Source organism: Lepidochelys kempii, chromosome 1, assembly GCF_965140285.1.
Source record: "Lepidochelys kempii isolate rLepKem1 chromosome 1, rLepKem1.hap1, whole genome shotgun sequence".
NCBI classification, from domain to species: Eukaryota; Metazoa; Chordata; order Testudines; family Cheloniidae; genus Lepidochelys; species Lepidochelys kempii.
Genome location: NC_136380.1, coordinates 55156810 through 55178224, shown reverse-complemented (window position 1 = coordinate 55178224; position 21415 = coordinate 55156810). Strand labels below are relative to the sequence as shown.

The window sequence follows — 21415 nt, the reverse complement described above, 5'->3', positions numbered from 1 at the left end:
ATCTTGGGTAGTAGATAGAATACCCCAGGTTGGGGTTCCAGGCGTGTGTCTGTGCGGATTTGTTCTTGTGCTTTTTCAGGGAGTTTTTTGAGCAAATGGTGTAGTTTCTTTTGGTAGCCCTCAGTGGGATCAGAGGGTAATGGCTTGTAGAAAGTGGTGTTGGAGAGCTGCCTAGCAGCCTCTTGTTCATATTCCGATCTATTCATGATGATGACAGCACCTCCTTTGTCAGCCTTTTTGATTATGATGTCAGAGTTGTTTCTGAGGCTGTGGATGGCATTGTATTCTGCACAGCTGAGGTTATGGGGCAAGTGATGCTGCTTTTCCACAATTTCAGCCCGTGCACGTCGGCGGAAGCACTCTATGCAGAAGTCCAGTCTGTTGTTTCGACCTTCAGGAGGAGTCCACCCAGAATCCTTCTTTTTGTAGTGTTGGTAGGAAGGTCTCTGTGGGTCAGTATGTTGGAAATATTCCTTGAGTCCAAAAATAGGATTCTGGGTCACCACAGAACTGTATCATGTTCGTAGGGGTGGAGGGGCAGAAGGAGAGGCGCCGAGATAGGACAGATTCTTCTGCTGGGCTAAGAGTATAGTTGGATATTTTAACAATATTGCTGAGTGGGTTAAGGGAACCACTGTTGTGGCCCCTTGTGGCATGTAGTAGTTTAGATAGTTTAGTGTCCTTTTTCTTTTGTAGAGAAGCAAAGTATGTGTTGTAAATGGCTTGTCTAGTTTTTGTAAAGTCCAGCCACGAGGAAGTTTGTGTGGAAGGTTGTTTTTTTATGAGAGTATCCAGTTTTGAGAGCTCATTCTTAATCTTTCCCTGTTTGCTGTATAGGATGTTGATCAGGTGGTTCCGCAGTTTCTTTGAGATCATGTGGCACAAGCTGTCAGCATAGTCTGTGTGGTATGTAGATTGTAATGGATTTTTTACCTTCAGTCCTTTTGGTATGATGTCCATCTGTTTGCATTTGGAAAGGAAGATGATGTCTGTCTGTGTCTGTACGAGTTTTTTCATGAAGTTGATAGATTTCCACTCCATACGGCTAAATTCAGTGCCTTGCATAATGACAGGTTTCAGAGTAGCAGCCGTGTTCGTCTATATTCGCAAAAAGAAAAGGAGTACTTCTGGCACCTTAGAGACTAACCAATTTATTTGAGCATAAGCTTTCGTGAGCTCCAGCTCACTTCATTGGATGCATTCAGTGGAAAATACAGTGGGGAGATTTATATACATAGAGAACATGAAACAATGGGTGTTACCATACACACTGTAAGGAGAGCAATCACGTAAGGTGAGCTATTGCAGCAGGAGAGCGGGGCATGGGGGAAACCTTTTGTAGTGATAATCAAGGTGGGCCATTTCCAGCAGTTGACAAGAACGTCTGAGGAACAGTGGGGGGGGGGAATAAACACAGGGAAATAGTTTTACTTTGTGTAATGACCCATCCACTCCCAGTCTCTATTCAACCTAAGTTAATTGTATCCAGTTTGCAAATTAATTCCAATTCAGCAGGCTCTCGTTGGAGTCTGTTTTTGAAGTATTTTTGTTGAAGAATTGCCACTTTTAGGTTTGTAATTGAGTGACCAGGGAGACTGAAGTGTTCTCCGACTGGTTTATGAATGTTATAATTCTTGACGTCTGATTTGTGTCCATTGATTCTTTTACGTAGAGACTGTCCAGTTTGGCCAATGTACATGGCAGAGGGGCATTGCTGGCACATGATGGCATATATCACATTGGTAGATGTGCAGGTGAACGAGCCTCTGATAGTGTGGCTGATGTGATTAGGCCCTATGATGGTGTCCCCTGAATAGATATGTGGGCACAGTTGGCAACGGGCTTTGTTGCAAGGATAGGTTCCTGGGTTAGTGGTTCTGTTGATGGATTTTCTAGATTGCTACTTCCATAGAAATGCATATAATAGCTTTGAAACAAGGTATAGGTGGCATTGTACCCTCAGTATTTCCAGTGCAATTCATCTTTTCATTATTGTTATCATTAAACATTCCTATTACAGTACAGTTTAGAGGCCCCACTCACGGTGGGGCCCCATTGTGCTAGCTGCTGTACACACGCACAGGATGAATTCAGTGTGCTTAGTTCATATTTTGAGGTGCATTAATAATAATTGTTGCAACTGGGGTAGAATCAATTTATATTTGCAGTACTCTAGGATCAAGTGGCAGGTAAATATTTGGCACACATTGAGAGGATCAGAAAAGACTGAGGAGAAAAATCTCAGAAGCATTTCTACTCAGCCAGAATTGTGAAAAGCCTAGGAAGTGGGAGCCAAATGCACTGATGAAGATAAATGGAGGCTTTGTGTCTGAACTTCTGGAAGTAAATCAAGGAGAGTCAGCACAGCCTGCTCACTGAAAGCCTTGTTCCACTGCTGGGCCTGGGCTAGCTGCACAATGCATGATTTTCTCAAATGTCACTGACATGAGACCATTTGCAGATGGTATGCATTTGCATCACAGTAAACACAGTGCCATGCACAAAAGCACCCATTTCAGATTTTAAGTATAAAAATGATGGGATTCATATTCGAGCAGAGATCAACAGCACAAGCAGCCAGTGAGCAGCTGGTACATAGCAGAGAAATCTGTGGGGTTTTTTGAGTGGAGAGGTTTTATAACACTACAGATAATGTTTACTAAATAAGAGGAGATAAAAGCCTAGTTTTTCCTCTGGAGGTTTCAAGGCCCAGATCATCAAAAGGTATTTAGGCTCCTAATTGCTACTGAACTCAATGGGAGTTTGGCACCTACGTACCTTTGTAGATCTGGGCCCAAGGCACTTACCAACACTTAGAACTCCATTACTAGGGGCCTCTAAGCTGATCTTAGAATCATAGACTATCAGGGTTGGAAGGGACCTCAGGAGGTCATCTAGTCCAACCCCCTGCTCAAGGCAGGACCAATCCCCAATTTTTGCCCCAGATCTCTAAATGGCCCCCTCAGGGATTGAACTCACAACCCTGGGTTTAGCAGGCCAAAGCTCAAACCACTGAGCCATCCCTCCCTCCGCTTAGTTTCATTTTACGGCTTATTATTTTCAGGAATCAATCTGTCTTCTCTGCATGTCCTTTTTGAAGGACTAGCTACTACTACTACTTTTTAACACTTGCTTGTTCAAATAATCTACAAATATTAACTAATTAAGACAATGATTTGTATAGTGAAGGGTTTATTCATTGTTCATAAAGCATCATTTCTGAGAGGCTCGTAGGAAGCGAGAATAACAATGAGCTGTTGGAGCCCCACACAGGAGCATACTGTCAACCAGCTAGATTAGTCACCAGCGTAGATGTTGGAGGTTGCACTAATAGGTCTACAAAATATCCCAACGTTCAGCTTCAGGGGCCGCATCACTGCCACTGCTGCTATGTGCTTTTTTGGAAGTCAATGAGATAACTCTCTGTGAGTGAAGTTAAGCATGTGCTGAAGACATTGCAGGGCCTGCAGTGGAACGTAATCTGAAATAGTGGGAATAGGAAAGGTGGGCTAGAACCTCAAACACTGTAAATTGGCACAACTTCATTGACTTCCATGGAGTTACACGGCAATTTACAACAGGTGAGGATCTAGCCCATTATAACTTCCTCCCGAGTCTTAGACATATTCCTGGACTATAGACAGACATGCACCATTGTCTGTTTGTACCTGTCTTTAGTTTCTGGATAGCTCCATCCTGACACAAAATAAACCAATGCCAGTCAGACAGAGCAGGTTCTGGGTAATGTTCCCCATTGGTTATATAATTTGGACCAGAGTTCCAGTTCCACCATCATGAAAATGAGCTGACCGTCACATCAAAGTGAAGGACGTAAATAAGGAAAAGTTCTGCTGTGTAACTTCAGATGTGTAATGTGCCTTATACCCACCCCCTACTCTTCCGTCTGATCACCTTAGTGTAGCTTTGGTGTATGACAGATAAAGGAACCTAAGTGATGACTGGGACTGCCTACAATGGCATGTGGCCCGTCGGCGACTTCTAGGAGCAAAAATCTTCAACAGCCAGAGGCGGGACACTGGATGGGGAGGGCTCTTAGTTACTACAGAGAATTCTTTGCCAGGTATCTGCCTGGTGGGTCTTGCCCACATGCTCAGAGTCTAACTAATCACCATATTTGGGGCCAAGAAGGAATTTCCCCCCGGGTCAGATTGGCAGGGACCTGCTGTAGCAGGCATCTCAGACTATTGTTGCTCATAAATCATTTTGGATAGTCTCATGCAGTTGTCACTGTGAAATACCTTGGAACATCTTTAGGTTAAATATGTGGTATGGCAAGGTAATTCCAAGGGACAGTCTTAATCAGTGTCTGAAAACTTGAAGAATCAGGATGCTCTCTAGTAGTTAAGGAACTGGACTGGGATTCAGGAGATCTGTGTTAAATTTATGGCTCTGTAACAGACTTTTCCTTTGTGTCACTGGAGAAGTCACTAAGAGTATGTCTACACTGCTCACTAATCCTGGGCTCTGACTCAGGTCTGTAAGCACCCAAGACCTGGGTCCTAGGACCCAGCTAGGGGGATGGTGGAGAGCCCAAGTCCCACTAGACTCAGGTCCAAGCCCTGTCATTTTGCAGTGTGGATACAGCTGAAGCCACAGACCCAAATTAGAAGGTCTATGTCAGGGGTGGCCAACCTTTGGCTCCGGAGCCACATGCGGCTCTTCAGAAGTTAACATGCGGCTCCTTGTAGAGGCACCGGCTCCGGGGCTGGAGCTACAGGTGCCAACTTTCCAATGTGCCAGGGGGGCTCACTGCTCAACCCCTGGCTCTGCCACAGGCCCTGTCCCCACTCCACCCCTTCCTTCCCCATCCCCTGAGCCTGCCATGACCTTGCTCCTCCCCCGCCCCGAGCCTCCTGCATGCCACGAAACAGCTGATCGGGAGGGAAGGGGAGGCACTGATTGGCAGGGCTGCCAGTGAGTGGGAGGCGATGGGAGTGGGGGTGGGAGCTGATAGGCGGGGCTGCTGACATATTACTGTGGCTCTTTGGCAATGTACATTGGTAAATTCTGGCTCCTTCTCAGGCTCAGGTTGGCCACCTCTGGTCTATGTAGTGCAGGATGGACACATTAGCACAGCTTTCGGACCTGGATCCAGGAATTGTAAACCCAGGTTTACAAGGCGGTGTGGATACTCAAACATGAGCCTGTCTCTAAAATGGGGATAATAATCCTTCCTTTAGTCTGCCTTTTCTACTTAGGCCCCTTATTGACTTCAATCAGGCTCCATACAGATGTAGGGGTCTGCCCTCATGGTCCTCTTTTCAGGATCAGGGCCTTAAATTGGAGCATCTTTGGAGGAGAGTCTGTGTCATACTATGTATAAGCACATGGGCACCCCAACCTCAATTGTGGCCTCTATTTGCCATTGCAATTCAAATAAATAATAATAATAAATCTGCCTTTTTTACTTTAAAAAGTAGAACATGGTTTTTTTAAGGATTATGTTTTTTATATAAGGGAAAATATCTTATAGTTTGGCTCCATGAAGTTAGCTGTGAAACTTCTGTTATATCAGTGTTCATAATTATCCTCGTGAATTAAAACCCCTCCATTAATGTAAATACACTATGCCACATGCCTTATGCAGCTCTAAGCCTGTTTGAACTGTCAGCAATCTGGGTTTGAGCCACAGAATGTTGGGGAAAGCACACAGATGGGTTGTCACATAAAGAAGTCTGATGCCATGTGAAAACTTGCTGTATTTTTTCACAAGGCTAAGATTGTACAAGTGGTGAGCATGGCTCGCTGTACAAAATGAACTCCCCAGTCAAATTCCAGATTCCATCTGAGCATTCTTCATGAATTTTGGTTCCAATCTGCAACTCACCTTGTTGTTCCCATCCTAGCCCTTTTTAAAGCAAACCCTGCCAGTCGGACACAATTGCATGTTCATTTTGTAGCAGAGGAAACCTTTGCTGGGAACTAGCCAGAGAGACAGTTTGGCATGGATCCCTAGGGCCACGGCAGAGGCTGCTTTGAGAAGGCAATGCGATCTTGTTTCCTCAGCAATGACGCCCTCCTCAGATTTGATATACAGATCCAAAGTGGCACACAGGACTCTGACTGAAGCTGATTTGATCTGCTCTCATCCCCCAACAGTCACATCCTCCTGTGTGAGAATGGGTAAGATTCCTGGGAGATGCTGGGGCAGCTGCAGCATTTGGGCATAATGGCAGTATCTCCTTACTATAAAAGATAAAGCACAAAATAAAGTTTATTTTGTTTAAAAATCTGGGCGTTGGAAGAAGGGACAGCAATATAATGGAACTGGTGAGGGAAAGCTCAGCGTTAATACTGTATTTTCTTCTAAGGCCGCATGGTTTATTGAGTAATTTTTCTGAGTAAATAGTCTGTTGGTTTTTCCAAAGAGAAACCCAAAGCCCCACATACAACACAGATCAGTTCACTCCCATCTCTCGCCCCCTATGTCCTACCCACTGCTCTCACCCTGCGATTTCATTTGTCTCCTTCTCCCAGTAAGGCCTTTTTTCATGCTGCCCCTAGGCCTGGTAAAGCCTCCCTGGACCCAGGCACCGAGCAACCTCACTCTCCAAGTCCCTCCTCAGAACCTGCTTTGACGTAGCTTTGCTGACTTGCACTCCAGCTCCACCTGGTTCCTGTGCTTGTGCCCGACCTAACCCCCACCTCACATTCCCAAATTGGTAACTAACAGGGTGTATGTACAACAAAACAAAGCAAATCACATGGGCAGAGATCTGTCTTGGGAGATTTCTATAAAACCCACAGGCACCTATTGTGCTGTATAACAAATAATTCTGTCATGTAATGGATAATATACGATGATGTCATTTTATTTAAAGATCGCATAACGTCTCCTACTAGGGTTCTATTCTGGTGCTTAAGGTGATGCTTTGTAGTACCTGGAATCTGTTTACTGCTGATTTGTAGTTATAGGGCCTGATTTTCAAAGGTGCGGGACACCTGGGTGGAGGCTATGGGAGGTGCAGGTTCTCAGAACCTCTGAAAGTCAGGCCCCTAATGCACAGCGTTTTGAAAATTATGCTGGCTTTTTTAATCACCTTTCTGCATCAGCAGCTGCCTCTACCCCGTGAGTTTTACTTTTATTAAGTAGCAGTCCAGCCGTTTACTAACTCCTATTCCATGTGTTAGCATAACTGGGCTTTAATTCCCCTCCCCCGTCACAATATCTGAAGTATTTAATATTATTTTAGAAGCTGTCAGGAACAATTAGAGCAAAGGGGGCTGCTATCCCATAGGTAACAAGATAGCCTTATGAGGGAATTCCCTCCAGGAGCCTGGAGCTCCTCTGCAGTAATGAACATGCCACCTTTGATCAAGTGAAAATCAAAGTGAAGTGAAGATTCTTCCACATCCTATGTCACAGACTGTGCATTTGTTTCCCACAGGCAGTTCAAAAGTTATGGTTAGGATTTTGAAAACTACATTTGATTCTCTTTTGATACACTCAGGCTACAGCTAAAGCTGCTGGCGAGGATCGCAGCTTTTTGCTGTGCGGGATGCTTGCATCTAAGAGGCATTTATAATGCCTTTCCTGTCTGCACCTCTTTATTTTTGCTGCCAGTGGCCTTCTTTCATATACTTTCTGAAAAGGGGGAGGGAGGGAAGAGGGAGCTACTCTTCCATCAGTAATCATTCTCTGAGATTTTCTTGCATCTGCTGCAAAAGGAAACTTGTGCTCACAATGTGAAAATGGCTCAGAACAAGAGGGAAAGTGTCCTTTGCAGGCAGGACACTGATGAAACAAAAGGAGGAAAGCTAACAAAGCTGGAGGCCTGCATGTATTTGTTTGGAACCTGGGGATCTGGGCTTTGAGTGAAAACATGGGCAGTTTGTGCTCTCTTTGAAAACCTGGGGACTAATGGGCCAAAAGAGAGAGCAGAATGTTGGAGGCAAGATCCCTGCAGAAACTAACAGCTTTTTAAATTTTGCCCCCCCCCCCCCCCCCCGCACTATCTGCGTGTTTAAGTTGAGGATCCTTCCAACATTCTGCTTGACTGTTTGGAAGAAAAATCCTGACCAGGCATGTTGTTTTTATTTCAAGGGTTTCAGTGGCACCAGGCAGGCACTGAGTGGCGTGGAGCTGCCCCACCTTATGAGGAGGGCTGGGAGGAACTCTGGAATTTGTGACGATTGCGACATCTCTTGAGGGAGTGCTGCATATTCCCCAGTGTGTGTGTCTGGCTCCTGTGCCATAACTCTACCCGTTAACATCCCCTCCCTATGTAGGGTGTTTTGCTAGGAGGGAACAGTTGCTGTGCTCAGGGGAACACAAGGGTGGTGCTGGGGTGTCTCGTGTCCTCACCGCCCCTTGTTGGAGTAGCACAGCACACTTGGCCCTTTAGTGGCCAGACCTGTCGGAGTCTGCAATAGAAACCACTGAACTATGTGTCAGTGCAATCTTCTCTGAGGTTCTCAAACACAGATTTTAACCCATAGTCCCTTAATGGGGGTCTGCAGACTCTCTGGGGAAATGGGAGGGGGCTGCTAAATTGTCCTTGTAATGGTTTGTGAATGTACACAAGAATGGAGATCACAAGTGCACTGTTGGGGGCTGCTCTGATCCTCCCTCCAGTTCCCCCCCCTCCAAATAATTAGAAAAGTTAGAGCTCTTGATCAAAAAGTTTGAAAACTTTCTATCCTGAGGCACAGTTTTATCTGTTGTCCAACAAGGCAGATACCAGAGATCACACTTGCAAACCTTACCCTTTTCTTATCTGGTGGAAAAAAACCTCCCGATTCACAGTTAAGGAGAAGTGGTTGAATTTCTGTGTGGGAGATCACAGGCAAAACTGGATGTTAGAACTTCTGCCTGAAGAGGAGTCCCTGGGGAACTACATACAAGAGGAGGGAGAATAGGAGTTCTAACTGTAACACCATAAAAGGAGAATTCTATGAGTGCCTGCAGATCCATATTTATAGGAGAACTGTTTCGAATGAGCCTGCATGACTAGTTATGCCAAGAACAGCAATGGAAGAATAACATAGTTTGGTGATCTGTCCTTATTTTTATGCATCCCTTGAATTCAGGGACAGTGCATACGATTTATAACATCAAGTGATCAGCAGTTATCCTCAAATCCACTTTGATTAAAATAGCATTTGTCTGAAGTATTTTAAATTTATTGTATGTAGTTGAGCCCTACTCTAAAATCATTATTCAGGCACTCCTCCCACTGAAGTCAATGGGAGTTTTGCCTGAGTAAAGAATTTGCCTGAGCAGAATTTGGCTACTCTGTCATATAGGATTTCACTTTAAATCCAGTTTAGTTGCAAGAGCACATCTCTAAGCCAATGACACAACAATCCACATCCTTTAGCTCAATCTCACTTTCATGCTGTAAGCTTCCTTTTATAATGGATAAATGCTTTGGAAACATTATGTCAAGGAGATTTTTCAAACTGCATGAAACCGAGAGTCAAACTCTGTGTTGCATTTGAACCTTGTTTTGGAAAGTACTGTAGCTCAAAGTGACAGATGGGAATGTGAAAACTTTGTCATCCTTGAAGTTTCAGAATGGCTTACAGACAAAATATGTGCAAGGGAACAATCATAATTAAAATGGTCTTGAAAGGAATGAGTTTCTTTCAGGTACAGTAGATGACCTGAATATTTGTCAATGGAGCAATGTTTGTTAGAATTGCCCAGAAAAAAAAACAAAAAAACTTAAAGGATTTCTTTTTGATAATGTCCCAAACTATGACTTAAGGGAAAAAAAGCAGGAGATAGAAAAAAGACAAGGACATATTTAAAGGGGGGTTATTCTCTGAAAAAATTACTATAAAAATGGTATCATGCAGTTCAGTTTTTATTTTCTCTCAGTGACTTGCACATCAAATTTGCTCAAGTCAAGATGTTTTTTTCTCTTTACCCTGCAAGTTCAACCTGGGATCTTAAAAGTCAAGGTGGGTTCCTTTCATCTCATGCTTCACTGTCACTGATAAAGGTTTTTTGGGCCCTCAGTTACATCTGTGCAATCTGTTTGCTGTTGCCTTCAGAGTATGCCCTTAGTGACACCTGTGCAGTCCCATTGCTATCAGTGGGTTTGTGGTGTGTAACTGATTGGAATTTAGGAAACAATTCAACGTAGGATGCACAAAAGGAATAAAATCCCCTAACACCGCTGTGAAAGGTGTTATGCTCTTCAATGACCACAAGTGGTATAGCACCATTGGCTGTGTATCCCGTTTGGAAAGCAAAGCCTGTTTCAAGAAGACAGAGTAAAAGGATAAGTCTGAAGTTAAGCACTCTCTCTGCTATCAGTACCACTTTCTTTCCCCAGTGATCACCATTAGTTTTTCCATTATACTCCATTGAATCCTGTACTGTGTTTAGGCTTCTCCTTTTAAAGAGATGGGATAAAGTAGTTAAAGATTTGGCTTTTCTTTACAGGCCTTAAATAAGACAACAATCAAATGGACCGACATCCTGCCACGTGTGTGCAACATAATAAGAGGGGGCTTCAAGGAGTATGATGATGGATCTGAGTTTATAACATAGTCAGAGCTAGTTAATGTCTCTCGGCTTATTAATCCACTCTATGTATTGTTTCAGGCTTGTCCAGACCCAGACAATTCTCCACGATTTTAATAGATGTTAATATTTTCCCTCTTAGTGGCGGTCTGGTTGCTTAATGCCACAAATCATCACTTTATAATTTCGTGATGAAACTTAGTTCTGTGTAAAGATGCTAGTGTAATTCCTGTCTGCCTTTTCCCTGCTTAGCAGTATCAGCCATAAGCAGCAACTATTTGTAAGTTAATTGGTTTTGAGTCACAAACTCCAGTCCATACGAACATAAAGCACTTTTAAAGTTCAAAGTGGGAGTTAAAGACAAGTGCTAGTCATGCCTACAACATGAGCAATAGTAATGCTTATTGTCTGTTTTGTAGCAATGTGTCTATAATGGGGGTGGATGAAGCTCACTCACTGTCACTCATCATTCTACCACCTATCACCCTGATAACTCGGTTTACTGCCATGTCAATTGTAGGACCCTTGATTGTGATCCAGGGGTCTGCCAGTCCATTCATCTCAAATTTTACTTGTGTATTTTTTATGTAGTTTTACAAGAAAAAGCAAATGAGGAACTTGCCAGCTTAAAGACCAACGAAAGGGCAAACCACAAGGAGCTATTGGGTTTGGAGATCACACCAGGGTAGTGAGGCTTGTTTAGGTTGAATAAAATGGGTAACTGTTGGAGTGGTGATGGAAATGGATTAGGAGCTTTCTAAAGCTTAACAGGGAGCATCATGTGTTTCTAGAATTAGATTTTTTTTATAGCGATAGGTTGTTGGCCTATCGCTTAACCCCAACCTGGAGGACGAGTGGGTTGCTTTATGTCTGGTCCCTACCCTTTGACCTGTCTAGCTTAGGTGACCCTACAAAGAACTAAAAATGACATAGCTCACAGGGTCATTGGAACACACAAGCCTTCCCACCCCATCAAGGTGCATTCCCCCAGGAAGGGCCTAAGTGGGAAAGATTCACATTCCGGGCTCATCTGTCTGACCCACCTTCCCTTCTCCATTCCAGTCTGAGAATTTGGTAATACACTGAATCCTGTGCTAAGGAGCACTGCTATGAAACAGCCTAGCCTTAAGCAACCACTTAAAGTATCCCCAAAGTCCAGTACAATTGTATTCTACCTTTAATTAAGAAGTCATTGAAAAAATTCCTATTGATGTCAGTGGGGACAGGATTTCACCCCAGGATTCTAGTTTCTACCATAGCAAACAAGGAACTCCCACTGAGGTACTCGCATCCTATGGCAGGAGAAGGGATGCCTAGAAGACCCTGGGGCCCCAATCTCTTCTCTGGTTCCTTAAGGCCAATTTAACTGTATTAGGTTCTGCACCAAACAATGCATAGATTATATTCTAGGAACCAGATGACCTGATTGACTCATTGATGTGCAGCTGGAGAGGCTGGTTAACCATCCTAGCAAACTCAAGTACAAATGCTATCAAGAGGCCCTGCCTTCTGATTTGCAGGTGAAGGAAGGAAAGCAATCAGGCTAGGCCTCTCTACAGTCCTGCTTCTGGCATGAGAGAGTGTGTCAAGCCGGGAACTGCAGAGCTCACATGGTGAGTGTGGCCACCAAAAGAGGAGGGCCTAGGTGGCTGCTTGCTTTGCTTGTGTTTAAAGCTAGCGGTGACTATCAGAATGAAAGAAGTGATTCACAGATTCCCGGCCTGTGCACAGAGTAAGAAGCCCTTCACTTCCAGTTGTGAAATCACTCCAGAGGGCTGCTTATACTGCCAGCTCATCCTCCATGACCCAGCATGTCATCCAAAATGGATTTAGATATGCTCATTACTCCACGGGTTTTGCAGTGACAAGCTAGACCTCTCTACTGACTGATCCCATCACATCTGAAAGCTGTGACTCTCCTTTTATCAATCTGCATTTTATGGACACATCTGCACGCTTCCTGTTCCTTTTTTAAATTTTCTTTTGATGATTGTAATGGGTACAAAAGATGAAAGATGATGGTAATTACAACTGGATGCTTTTTTCTAAAGAATGCCACAGGCATTCTAAGCATGTTAAGCAGCTGCATGGCTGGGTGTGGAGAGTTGGAAAGCATTGCAGGCTAAATACTCTAACTATTGGGCAGACCAGGATGTGCATGCTGGAATTAAATCAGTGTTGGCTCGCCACTGAACTTTCCAAATTAGGTTAGGGTTTTTCATTGCTTTCAGGGCAGTTTGATTTAACTTAGCTCTTAAGTGGAGGCTGAAGCCTTTCAGCACAACCAATATTCCTTGTGACTAGCTGAATTATCTGCAAACTTTTATGTTAAAATATCAGGGTTGAAAATAACTGGAGATTATAGTAAACAGGCTTGATGCTCATACAGCTCCTGATCCAGGTGAATGCTTACAACTATGCAGAGTCCCACTGAAGTCAATGGGGCTTCACTGGTGCCAGTCAGATTACAGGACAGGCGCCATAGGGCTGATCCAAAATCTATTGAACTCAATGAGAGTCTTTCCATTGACTTCAGTGGGCTTTGAATCAGACCCGTAATCTTCTTGGAAGTGTTACATTAAAAGGAGAGACAGAGATTTTCAAAGGAATCTAGAGGATTTAGACACCTACCTCCCATTAAAAATAATGGGCTCTGAGTCTAACTCTTCTTGACTACTTTGAAAATGTCAAGAAGACACCATCTGTATGTATGTTTGTAATTAAACCCCCTTCATCTTACTGTCATGTGGCTCCATGCACTGACCAGTCCATTTGGGCTCGGGTTGTTTCAGTCTTCACTGAAAAGAGTGCACAAAGAACCTCTGTGCACCAAGCTGGCACATACATCTCTGGCTGTTATATCTTCCTCGCTCTCTGCACTCAAGCAGTTGCTGTCTGTGCTTCTGGGTCTCATCGTAAGCTTGATGTCTCAGAAAAGCTAATCCTATTTTGATTTTACAGAGTCTGTCAGGAAATGTGGAAAGCTCTGCAATATTGGTTGTTCTGGATGAATAAAAAAATCAGTTCTTGGCTGAGAGGGGCCAATTTAGCTACATCAGTTTTTCACTAGGGAAGCCATGAAGTTAGGTGGCAGCTTCCTGACTGATCTCATTGTCACTGCCTGGAGTCAGAAATCAGTGCAGATTTATAGATAAGGGAAACCACAGTGGCTTGCTTATACTCCACAAAAGAAACTGATTGTTTGCTTGTTGCTGAAAATATAACAGCTCACTGGGAGTGGGGGAGAGCTGTGTCTCTTTGGAATGGGGAGTTGATCTGGTCTTCACACAATTATTTGCCATTTTCATTTTGGCTTATTAGTTCCTGGGTGACAAAAATAGTAAGAATCAGAAATCAGTGCAACGGGTTAGTTATTGGAAAATGTGAACTATTTAACACGGTGCAATCATTTGCAAGAGCACTGCTTGCTCCTACTGCACGTCCTTTGGAGCAGCTTAACATTTCAAGGGTCATGCCAGCCATACCTTAGATTTTTTATCAATTAGTACCAGATTACAAGTACTGCGTGTACATGATGGGCTTTGTTTCTGATCTCACACTGGCTTCATGGTGTTTTCTTCCCATTAAGTTCAATAGAATTCCTCCAGATTTACATAAGTAACTGAGAACAGAACCAGACCCAATGCCTTTGACTGTGTAGTCCTTCGCCATGGCAAGATGCTTCTTTTGATTTGTGATGTTTTGACTCTGCCAGGCCCCAGAATTTTCTAGTTTGTTGAAAGAACCAAAAAGGAAGCTGAAACACAGAAGCGGTATTAATTATATTATTCATTTATATTGCTAGTGGTCTCATCTAGGTCAGTGTACTTTTGTGTAGGTAATTTACAAACACATAGTAAATGACAGTAGCTGACTCAAAAAACTTATACCAGGAAAACTGAGGAGAGAGATATCCGCATACTATGAGCCACACTGGGCCCTCAGATATACAAATGGGGACGTTAAATACTTTAGTGAGAGATACATGCAGTATCTGAGAACAGAATATGTCCCTTTTTTCTAATGAATATATGGGAGGTGTTTTGACACATTTATAATAATAATAATAAACAAATAAAACTTTGAACTTGTATAGCCCTATCTATCTGAGGATCCCAAAATATTTTACAAACATCATTATTTTAGATTCACAACATGCCTGTAATATAAACTAGAATTATTATCCTCATTTTACAGGTAAGGAGGCTGAAGTGAAGAAATTAGTGTCACAAAGGGGTCTGTGACAGACCCAGGAGTAGAATACAGATAGCCTGGGAATATTTTAAAAGGTTGCTGTGGACTTGTGTAGGCTCAGAAATGCGGCTTGCTTGCCCTGGAATGTCCCTTAGGCTACAGATGTAAGGTTTATTTAAATCCACTGCTCTGTCAGAGGAATTAAAAGCCATCACACCAAAGTCAATAAATGAGTTCTGCCTGGTGCTCTGCAATACCTGTCTTATAGCCATGCACATGATGTCCAACATGTTGTGCAGAGACAAAAAACAGACAAAAAGAAGCCCATTTGGGCTTTTGCTGTATTAGGCATCCAGCAAAACATAATCCTTGTCAACTCAAGGACAAAAAGACCCAATCCTGGGTCCTTTGCCATCGACTTCATTAGGAACGGCATAAGCTCAAAATTAATAGGCAATATTCTTCCTTCTAGGAAGCTACTACAATTGAGAGACAAAATAAAGTTAAGAAATTAATTTATATATATATATATATATATGCATATATTTATTAATATATATATACTGGTTAACTTTGTTTTGTCTCTCAATTGTAATATATAAAAATATGTAATATATAAAATGATAGTATGTTCCAGAGCGGACACTTCAATAGTCAGCTTTCTGTAGCTGAGCTAGGAGTGTCGTTTTCTAGGTCACTGGTCCGTGAGAATTTTGCAAATATAAAATATTTGTGAATGCTGTTGATACAGAAAGCTGGCAGCACCGCTTATATAGTATTCCCATCTGGCCAGTAGAGAATGATATCTAGGTGACCCTCCAGAGAAAGCCATTCCCCCACCCTCCGTGTTGCAGTTAAGTTATGTGGGGAAATCTGGGTGAGGAAAAAACATTAGCTCCCCAAAGGCACAGAGTCACAGTATCCAAATGTGCGGTTGGAGAGAATACTCAGAACAGGACGTTCGGAAAAGGTTGGCCTATAAAAGGGGGTGGGTGGGAAATGTTTGGAGCAGTATTTGTGGAAAAAACACTGTCAACGAAACAAAACCTAAATTGAACTGGAAACAAACAGCCCTTTATGAGTTTAACAGGCAGCCTGTACGTTTTTACCACCTGATGAGAGTAACTGGCAAGGGCTGTCTAACAGTTTGTTATGCATTCTTGGCAGGAATAACATTGTTATGTTAATATTCCTTTCACTTGAATGCCAGGATGCTGAGCTGGCTTTGAATGGAAGGAGTTTTGAAGGAGGAGAAATTCCCAGGACCCATTTTGCTGCTTAGGGCTTTCTTTAGTATCTTGGTGCTTTCCCAGTCTCTTGTAGCTATCTGTTTTTTGAGAGGTGAGGTGCTTTCATTGACCTCACTCACAGCTATGGCTGCTCAGAACCTTTGGCAATCAGGCCATAAATGTTACAAAATGATTGGAAGACCTTTGTCTCTAAACTTTTATATATGTTGTAAATATTCAGTCCTAGTCTGAGAGGCCCTGTTTGGGCCTACATTACGACTGTGACTGCTTGGGGAACAACCTCTACTCACTACATGTTTAAAATTGACTGAGAACATAATTCAAAGTGGCTATTGTTTATGTCAGTCTACCTGCTCCTGCTAGCTCTGCAGCCTTGGATAAATATCAAACAATATCCCTAGAGCAGGCTGCCTGGGGCAGCGGGGGCAGGCTCATGTGATATGCTGAGCTTATCCGCTACTATATGTTGGAGGAAGCAAACAAAACTAGGTTAATTTTATGCTCCCACTATTAAAGTTGAAGTTTAAAAAAAAAAAAAAATGGTCAGGAAGAGAAAATTGCTTCTCTTGTTCCCCCAACTATGTCTTCCCCTCTTCTAGGCCCTTCACTTGCTCCCTAGCGCTTTCTGTTCAAACTCCTTATTCCAGGTTCTGCCCAGCTCTCCCCCATCACATACCCCTGATGATGTTTTAGTCATTGCTTCAACAGCACCAGAACATGACTGATGTTCTAGTCCTTTGTTTCCTTCTTCCGCTCATCATTCTGTGACTTTTTTTTTCCAGACTGTCCCATATCCCCAGAACAGCCTCCCTTCTCCTAGGTACCAAAGAACCACCTTTTTTTCCTTCAGATCTTACCTTAGAACACCCCTCCCCTTCCTTTGTTAATCTCCTGCCCATGCTAACCACTCCCTCTCTCACACCTGATATAATTGTTTAAAAACAACAGCACAAAACTTACAAATAAAAATCTGGAACGACAGTGAAAGAAAGAAAAACACAAAGGGCCAAATTCAGCCCTGTTGTAAACAGATGCATCTCCATTGATACCAGTAAAACTGTGCCTGCATGCACCAGAGCTGAATTTGGCCCATAACCGTGGGTCACACGTGATCTGAATGCTTATGTTCCAACAGTGCGGACTGTCCTCCCCCTTTATTGTCTATTGCCTCCTCTACCCCACCTCCATCATCTATTGTCGTCCTTTGTTTATGACGATGTGCCTTATTTAGGGCCTTTGTGCCTGGCTGCCCCAGGTTTATGCAAGAGGATGGAAAGACTCAAGAAACTTTGTGCCCTGAGCAGTGGCCAGGTACAACTGCAGCTTATGTGTTTTTTTCAGCACAGGTACTGCTCCCTCCTAGTGTGAAATCCTGGCCCAGGTGATGTCCAAAGTAAAATTTCCACTGACTTCAGTGGGGCCAGGATTTCACTCCTCGTGTGCCACAGGAAGTATCATGGCACTTCACAGAGGGCAAGCTAGGAAGGCTACAGCAGCTGTGTCCCTCTGTACCCACCTCACAGGAAGTAATGGAGCTCTGGGCTCATGGATGTGACGTAGTCTCAGGAGTTAGCTGAGACAAAGTAACCTGATTAGCAAACCTGACTGCTTTTCTGATCATTTGCCCTAAGGGGAGGAAAGAGGGTCTTGGAGCTAAGGCATGAAACTGGGATTCAGGAGATCCTGGTTCTATCCCAAACTTCCTGTGCGTTCTTGGGCAAGTCACTTCATACCTCAGTTCCCCAGCTGTAAAATGAGGATAACACTCTTTCCTTATCTCCCAGGGGTGTTGTAAGGCTACATTCCGAGGAGCTCAGATGCTAGGGTTATGTGATGAAACAAGTACCTCCTAGATAGACAAATAACTCCAAGGGGATCCTGAGTGAGAGTTCCTCCCAGAGCTTCCCGTGAATTAGTATAGCTCTGCACTGCCCCAACAGGAGCCAATGCCTATATATTAATAATACCTAGCACTTATATAGCACTTTTCATCGGTAGATCTCAAAGTGCTTTCTAAAGGGGATCAGTATCAGTATCTTCACTTCACAGATGAGGAAACTGAGGCAGCGGAAGGGCGAGTGACTTGCCCACGGTCACCCAGCAAGCCAGTGGCAGAGCTGGGAATAGAACCCAGGTCTTCTTAATCTTGGCCCAGTGCTCCATGCGCTAGGTAAAAGACATGATTACACCTCTAGATTGCAAGCTCTGTAATGATCTTGTTGACCTATAAATCTGCAAAGTGCCATGTGCCCCTGGGTTTATGTAAGTCGTAATAATTATCAAGCTTCTACAAGGCCATTATCAAAATGAAGTTAAAAAATAAAACTATGCAGTATATTTTTAAATGCCCTGTAGAGTCTCCCCTTGTAAAGCTGCAACCAAAAGTTCACCATCACTAGCTAGACCAGGGGCAGGCAAACTTTTTGGCCTGAGGGCCGCATCGTGTTTCTGAAATTGCATAGAGGGCTGGTTAGGGGAGGCTGTGCCTCCCCAAACAGCCAGGCATGACCTGGCCCCCGCCCCCTATCCGACCCCTACTTCTGGCCACCCTGGGACCCCCGCCCCATCCACCACCACCCCACACACATCCCCTGACCACCCCCTGGACCTCCTGCCCCATCCAACCTCCCTATTCCCCACCCTCTGACCACCCCGACCCCTATCCACACCCCCGGCCTCCCCTGCCCTCTATCCAACCCCTCTCCGCTTACCGCACTGCCTGGAGTACCGGTGGCTGGCAGCACGGCTGCACCAGGACAGGCAGCCTCACCGTGCAGCACAGAGCACCACCGGGTCAGGCCCGGCTCTGCAGTTGTGCTGCCCCAGGAGCTCGCAGCCCAGAGCATTGCGTTGGCGGCACAGTGAGCTGAGGCTGCAGGGGACGGGGAACAGCAGGGGAGGGGCTGGGGGCTAGCCTCCCGGGCCAGGAACTCAGGGGCCGGGTAGGACAGTCCCCCGGGCTGGATGCAGCCCACAGGCTGCCCACCTCTGAGTTAGACGCTGCCCTTTCAGCAGCAGGGGCAGCAACAGCGGAGAAGAAAGTTTGATAAAAATGTTACATCTTTGCAATGATCATGGCCTTGTGACGATTACAAAATACACATCCATTCTGGGTGGCATGAGGGGCTGACAAATCAGCACAGGTGAATGTTAAGCTTCCAGCATAGGTTCAAAAGTTCACTTGCTTTTGCCGAAATGGTTCATGGAAAATCGTATGTTCTAGGTTCCGGAGATACGAATTCATAGACTTTAAATCAGTCTATTTTGGCCCTAGACTACGTGAAAGCGAGAAAAGCAATGAAGGATTAGAATGGTTAGGCTTGATGGTTGGTTTACTTTTTCATGTTGGAACAATTATAGAGCATGACTGATTGTTGCATTAATTAATCAGAAGCAGTCATCTTTTAAATGCTGTGATTAACGTGGCACCTGTTTAACCGTATGCTGAATTTTCCAAACAAAATATGTAGCAGTTTTGAAGCATAAAAAGGAAAAGTTAAATCCAAGCTAGCTACAGAGTTTCTTTTCCACTGGACTGACAGCGTATGTCTACAGAGCAATGTAAGCACAGGCGAGAGCCTGGGCTCTAGCCTAATCCGCCTTGCATCCACACACCAATTGTGTTAATCTGAGGCTTGAACCTAGGGTTCCAGGACCATGAAGAGCTGGAGGGTGCGAGCCCATGTTAAGATGGGACCTAGGGTCTGAGCCCTATTGCTTTCCTGCCTGCACACAGCCCTGGATTGACTTGGGTCCTGTAAATTCTATGGATGTATCCCAGAGTTCCCTGGGGCAACTTTCTTAGTCTTCTCTATGCAACAATCTGTGGTGCAGTCTATTAAGGGCAGCAGCTCAGGTCAGCGTTAACCCATTGTCTGCTGAGCACCAGTCTGCAAGGGCACTATCAGAGAGCCTGCAGGGTTTTCAGTGGAGACAGATCAGAAGAAGCGTTTTGCAAAGAGAGCTACTTCCTGGTCAGAAGAGCACAGCCAGATTTTGGTGCACGCTGCCTGGGCACCCCTGAACATGCAGACCCAGGGAGCACGGTGTGGGGCCAAGAGTGGAGCAGGCACTAAGTGGTGCCCTGCAGGGATGGGGAGCAGCAGAGTTCCCGGCTCAGCATGGTTGGGGGAGGGAAGACCCCTGACATCCTGGCTGCTCCCCCTCCCTGCAGGGAGCCGCTGAGTCCCTGCTCTGCTCTCAGGCCCTCCCTGGGTTCTGTGTGTGCAGGGACGCATGGGCAGCAATGCAGAGTCAGGGCAGCAAGCGAGAGCCAGCCTGAAACTTCCCCACAGCCTCCTGCAGCTCCAGCTCCTCCTCGCTGCTGCACAGAGTTTGCCTGCAACAGGGAGCAAAGCTGACAGGCAGGAGGCGGCTGCCAGGATGTTGGAGGTCATCTCTCCCCATGCCAAGCTGAGATGGAGGCTCTGCCGCTTCCCAGCCCTGCAGGGCAGCCACTTGGTCCTGCTCCACTCTGTCGCTTGCTCCCAGGTCTCCCTGCCCTCCCTGGGGCTGCACGTGCAGGGGCACCCACGCCCTGTGAGGGCCATGAATGGGAGCCGGCCCCAAAACTTCCCCAGCCTCCAAGGGAGCCTTATCTCTGGCTCCAGGGCTGAAAAGGGGGCAGGGATCCCCAAGGGGTGCTAGAGAAAGAGAGAGAGTGTGATTTTCCTCTGAAAGCTACATTTTATGTCAAAGTTCAAAACAAACAGACAAAAATAAATAAAAAACCCAACCAAACACAAATACCTTAATTGAACGTCCCATTTTAAAAATGAAGAATTGCAAAATTTCACTTTAATAGTTTGACAGCCCTAGAGACTGATGTCCTGGTGAGCCTCAGAACAGGTGCACATGGGCATTTTCCTGCCCATGTGACTCAGCCTAGAGGCAGAGTGCCCACTTCTCAGATTAGATGGTAGTTTAGTATAAAACAGGGGTGGGCAAACTACGGCGCAGGGGCAGCATCTGGCCCTTCAGATGTTTTAATCTGGCCCTCGAGCTCCTGCCAGGGAGCAGGGTCTGGGGTTTGCCCCGCTCCATGCATGCTGTGTCTCTGCTCGGCTCCCGGAAGCAGCAGCAGGGGCCTGCCTCTGGCGTCTACATGCAAGGGCAGCCAGGGGGCTCCACATGCTGCTCCTGCCCGAAGCATCGCCCCCACATCTCCCATTGGCTGGCAACCATGGCCCATAGATGCTGCCCCTGCAGCTCCCGTTGATGGGGCAGTGCGCAGAGCCGCCTGGCTATGCTTCCGTATAGGAGTCAGAGGTAGGACATGCCACTGCTTCCGGGAGGTGCTTGAGGTAAGTGCCACCGGGAGCCTGCTCCCCTGACCCCGTCCAGCGCCCTAACCCCCTGCCCCAGCCCTGATCCCCCTCCCACACTCTGAACTCCTAATTTCTGGCCCCACCCCAAAGCCCGCACCCCCAGCCGGAGCCCTCACCCCTTCCTGCACCCCAACTCCCAATTTCATAAA

At 45.2% G+C, this 21415-nt stretch overlaps 1 protein-coding gene across 5 annotated transcripts in view; it reads left to right on the top strand.

Moving 5' to 3' along the window:
- LHFPL6 (LHFPL tetraspan subfamily member 6) overlaps positions 1 to 21415 on the top strand; it is a 251499-nt gene that overhangs the window by 178893 nt on the left and 51191 nt on the right. The window lies entirely within an intron of this gene.